Here is a 6,056-nt window from a genome sequence, read left to right on the forward strand (position 1 = left end):
TTATTAAAATTAATGTTATAGATTTAATTAGTACAATTTAATGATGAGAAAAATATATATTAAATATAAGATTTAATAAAAGAATATACCTTAGATATGAGATTTGATGAGAGATAATAGGAAAATAGTTTTACTTCCAATTGGTTTTGAATTTTACATTTCATTTTCATCATTAATAAAAACATTTCTTATTTATCATCAATGTTTTCAACTTGTTGTTGACCTGGCCGATTGAACAGTTCAAACCATCACTTGGCCTTGATTCTAAGTTTGGTTTTGTTGAAACTCCCCCTTGTGGTTAAAAAACGTCTAATTTGGGTGGTTCAACCACTGATTCATTTGACCCAATAATCAAGTTGCAAGTTGTGCACTTAATTATGTGCAAATTTTTGGAAGCCATAACTTTGCACTCCGATGTCCGATTGAGGTTATCTTTTTATTATTATTATTTTGAGTAATTTTTCAAGATCTATACGTCCCAAGGGCATTATATGCTTTGCCTTGCTATTTTTTGCGGAAAAAAAAAACCCTTTTGGCCCCAAATTATAATTTTTAATATTTTTTATAAATAAAAAATTTAAAATAGAATTAAAAAAACATGAATAAATGCAACATAATACATATATTATATGTAATATATGTAAAACATAACTATGATATATGTAAAACATAATTATATTATTTATTGATAAAATATGTATTTTTACACACACACACACAGTGTTGATGTAGAGCGGTTAGACTCGCTTGACCTTGACAGTTGAAATGGTGACCTGTGATCCAAAAGCAAAAGCGGGTCGGCCTCTAGGTCGATTTTTAAAACATTGTTTGTCATACTTATTATTGTTTAATATGTCAAATATATGATGTTACAAACGCTCTCATTTTTATTAATTTCTATATTTTTGCATTTTATATAATTTTGAATTTTATTACTTAATTGTGGTAACATGGATTGACCCATTTTGACCCAAATGGTTTAATTTTATACTACCACCTAGATGAAAACACTATTTTTTTTCAAGTATATTTTAAAAGTATAAGTTTTTATGTTATTGGAATTATTAATTTATTATATATGTATTTAATTATAGAATTTAATGATGAGAAGAAAAAAAAAAAAAGAAGCCTTAAATATATGATTGAATGAAGGTGAATGCAAATTAATACCTTAAATGTTGGATTTAAGGAGAGATAATTGAATGCATTGAATATCTTAAAATTAACTATTTTCAACTCATTTAATATCAATAACTAATTACCCTATTTACCCTATTTTTTATCAATATATTTAAATATAGAGGAGTAAATTTTGTCATCACAAAATTCCAGAAATATTCTTGAGGTTATTCATAGTATAGATTTAACATATTATAGAATCCTCAAGCAAACCAATATATGGGATGTATGGGGTTGATGTAGTGGTTAGAAACTTAAGAACAAAGGCAAGTTTAGTTGTGAATTCCAATGTAATGAATAAAATCACATACCTATACAACTCAATTAATAGTTCAAGTCATATTTCCATAATTCATCTTCTCTTTGAAGAATACACTTTAATTATCTGTTTTAAGTAAATAAGGACAAATTTATTAAACGAAATTGATTAACTATACCCTACTGTATGCTTACTATTTCTGATAATCCACTAAATCTTTCTTATCGTTAGTGTCCGTTAACGATGGATTAAAAAGAACATCATCCGAGTAGAAGATGGACTGCTCTGCGACAGCTTCAGGTTCTCAGTCGAGACAAAGCGAGTTCGAGCAACGAAGACAACGAATCGAGTGGTGGGTGTAAAGGAGAAGAAGAGCATTGTCGGGCGCCACTGCCGGTAGCCAAGGTGTTCTGTTGGTTCTGTTTTACTTTTGCTCCCGCACAGATTTGACTACTACTTCATTCTTTCCTAGTTAAATGGCTCCACGTGAGCAAGTGAGAGAGAATTTGGTTAAAGAAAGAAAGAAAGATAAAAATGAACTTGGGTTAGTTGTTTTCCATGACCAGATGTGGGCAATGGGCGTATTGTAGTAGAGTCGGTTTCAACGGTAGGGAGAGGGACTGCTGGATTACTGTTTTAAAAGGAACGGCAATGCCTGTATCTGGAAACAGAGACGGAATGGTTGCTGAGTTGGGGTTTACAGTCGGTGTTGGGCTCGGTGAGAACCGGACGGTGTCAAATCCATCTCCGGAACTCATCATCTTAAAATTTTAAGGGTTTGACAACAAGACAGGTAATGCGACTAGAAGCGGAGCAGAGTCGGAGGACGCTGGGCGGAATCGGTGCTAGAAACATTCTTCCAAATCAGCTGGATTGAATCGGTGCTAGAAACCATTCTACCCAAGCAGCTGGACGGAACCGGTGCTAGAAACCCTCGTCTTCCTTACTTTCTTCTCCGGTGAGACCCGAGAGTTAGCTTCTAACTCAACAGTGACGGCTTCTCCTGAAGAATTTCTCCCATCTTCAGAATCCACCATCTTCGCCATCCAAGATCACGATATCTTCAACGTCTCTCTTCCTCATGGCTGATGAAAGATCTTCTCCATTATCACACGTCACTGTTGAAGCTTTCCCTCGAAGACCATTCTAAGAAACCTCAAGGCATCTGCATTCCGACCCTTCTTCCTGGAAAGAACTCGGCCATCACGAAGATTGATGGACAAGAAAGGAAGGTCGAAATCAATCACGTCTTGATCTCTCATCCGGATATCTTTGTTGAAGGCCCCTCCTCGATTCATGGAATTCCTGAGCCTTTCACTTCGTTTGATCCGTGTGAAATCGATCTCGACTGGGATTTCATCCAATCACCCATCTTTTGTAGTTGGATTGCATGAGATTCTTGAGAAAGATCTGAAACATCAAACATTGATAGAAGGAAAAGGGGAAAATAGGGAAGGAGAGAGAGGGGTCGGACTGGAAGACGATGGAAGGTTAGCCACGGGGTATAGTTAGTCAATTTCTTACATTTTAGGTTGCCCAATAAAATATAATTAATATAATTAATCTATATTTGTAGTAATATTACAAAGACCCCCCGTATTAAGGGGTTTTTGACAAAGACCCCCTGTATTATGCCCGTGAGACAAAAACCCCTTCCGTTAACTTTTTGTTGAAATCTGCCGTTATAATATTTTTTAATTCCTATATTGCCCTTGTAATAAGAAAAACATTGTTCATCTTCTCTGGTTGCATTGGACGCATCATGTGCCCAAACCCCCTAGAATCAATGGCACATGTGTCGCTGGTGGAACCGACTTGGCCGAAACCAATTGACAGGCAATCATGGGTGGCATCATGTGTCGCTGGTGGAATCGGCCCAGCCAAACCAGTTGGTAGGCAGTCATCGGCAAAGGTAAAGAGGTGGATTGAGATGAAGCGGAGACAGTGCTGCTGCAACTTCCGGCTGAAACCAGTCATCGAAAACGGTAGTAAGCTTTGCCGAGAGAGGGGAAATTGGAAACGGTAGCCAATGTTTTCATTTCCAACCGGCAAAGAGAGCAGCAAAAATTCCAAACGTCTCTCACGGTGCTGCTGCAACTTCCAGCTGAAACCAGTCATCGGAAACGGTAGCAAGCTTTGCCGAGAGAGGGCAATCGGAAACGGTAGCCAATGGTTTCGTTTCCAACCGGCGAAAAGAGCAGCAAAAATTCCAAACGTCTCTCACGGTGGTACTACAATTTCCGGCTGAAACCAGTCATCGCAAACGGTAGCAAGCTTTGCCGAGAGGGGAAATCGGAAACAGTGGCCAATGGTTTCGTTTCCAACCGGCAAAGAGAGCAGCAAAAATTCCAAACGTCTCTCACGATGCTGCTGCAACTTCCGGCTGAAACCAGTCATCGGAAACGGTAGCAAGCTTTGCCGAGAGAGGGAAAATCGGAAACGGTAGCTAATGGTTTCGTTTCCAACCGGCGAAGAGAGCAGCAAAAATTCCAAACGTCTCTCACGGTGCTCTGCAACTTCCGGCTGAAACCAGTCATCAGAAACGATAGCAAGCTTTGCCGAGAGAGGGGAAATCGGAAACAGTAGCCAATGGTTTCGTTTCCAACCGGCGAAAAGAGCAACAAAAATTCTAAACATCGCTTCAGAATGCTATCCCCATTCCCTCTTTAAGGAAAACAAAACAATAGGTAAATAGGTTTTAAGAGAAAAAGGGCAAAATAAAATAAAATAGAAAAAATTTAGTGGGATATTTTTATAATTTGTCACAAAACCACAACCCCATAATACAGGGGGTCTTTGTAATTACCCAAACAAGTGCATTAAAATACGGCAGTAAGGAGAAGATTCAAATAATTTTGAATCCAGTTTTCATGCCTAAAATGGTTCAGTTCAATTCATAAAAATGGTCTAACCAGAATGTCAGTGAGGTTCCATTTTCTAACGGAAGCAAACCAAAGTGACTAAACGAACACCTAGCCCTTGCACATATTTTCCTTTCTTATGTGCAAGAGCATCTAACGCCCCTTAGAGTTCGGGGAAAGTGTAAATGTTGGATTGATACATATGAGAGCATACATTTGTGTAATGGCAATTTTCACGAATTCCAAGACAGTTTTGCATGCAAAATTATGAATGCAAACTTTGCACTCAAAGTGAATCAATATAAAAAAGGTGGATCCCCATCTTCCAATTCATTTTTGTACCCACTACAACCAAAATGGTTTGACAAGAATACAAAATTTATGTATGAAAAACTAAACCAGCTTTACATTTTCATGCAACATGCACATTTTTATTTGCACTAAACGGAGACCTTAGTCTTATTTGAAAATATATATATATACCATTCAAGGAGGGTGGCATACATCATATTAGGAGAAGCTAATAACGGAATTGTCGTACAATAAGAAATGCTGATGACAAGCATGCTGGACTAAGACGTGAGCTGCTTTGTTGGCTTGGCACAGGATGTATACAAATCTAGATGATGTTTGGTGATGATGCATAATTCATTCACTCTCTCGTGTCTAATGAGATGGTTTGAATTGAGTCTAGATTTGATAATGGCGAGCTGTGATGCCAAATTGGAAGTTCGAGCTAAGAGATTATGTGAAGAGAGATAGGTTAAAGTGCCTAGGTATATTTTATCCAGAAAAACACTCCGATGCTTGAGTCAGAGGGGGGATTTGATGAGAATCTTTAAGAGAGTTCAAGAGCTCTAGTGTGCATACCTTTCAGAGTGTTCATGGGTTCTTTTTATAGTTACTAGGTGTTCAGGTGTCATTGACCAACGTCTTTGAGCTTTCTACGGAGCTATTTCCGCAGTTTGAGAGAATGTTGGGTCGTTAGTTGCTAAATTAGCGCGGCGGTTACAAGTCGCCCGCAGATCTCGTGGTGCATGGTTTGGCGAGCTGTTCCTATGTTTTCGGTAACAGTGCTAGATCAGACATGGCGTGCGGTACGGTTTCGGGTGAGCTGTCATTGTCGGTGGGCCAAGCTGGCCTCAGCTCAGCCACACTCCTATTATAAGCTTCCATGTGCTGAACTGGTGAGCTATTTTGCTGAGTTGGACGTTGTGTCGCTGACAGCGTCCACGTGTCCATCGTCAAGTGGGTTAACCAAAATGCCCTTCATCAATTGCCCCCCACTCTTGAGTCACTACCTAGTAGGCGAAGAGAGTAGAAGTTTCTAGGGCATTTTTGGTTTAACTTTGTTCTTAGGTTCGGTTTGCCTTTTCAATTGGTCTGGTTCAGCTTGTTGTTATCGATTTAGTGCAATCGGTTCAGCTTATTCGGCTCAATGCAGTTGATGAAGTCTGCTAGCGCGAAACGGTAGGCTTTTCTAATTTCAAAATTGCATGCCAATTAGTGAGCTAACAAGTTCGACGCGCAGGCTTGCCTGCAACTATCAACAGCCTATCAGGCACAGGTGCCGCTCGGTCATGAGAAACGTGCTCTTATCACATCGCTTCCAAATTTGTTCTGTTGACTTCCTTCCTGCGAGCTTTAAATATGGGGGTCCTCGATGCACCCACTTTGTCAATGTTCTTTGGACTTTTCTGAGGATAGATGTGTGGCGAGAGTTTTGAGTTTTTTGTGGTTGAACTGCTAAGACGAGC

Source organism: Nelumbo lutea, chromosome 1 (genome assembly GCF_056320005.1).
Source record: "Nelumbo lutea isolate HS-2025 chromosome 1, American lotus-T2T, whole genome shotgun sequence".
Lineage (NCBI taxonomy): Eukaryota > Viridiplantae > Streptophyta > Magnoliopsida > Proteales > Nelumbonaceae > Nelumbo > Nelumbo lutea.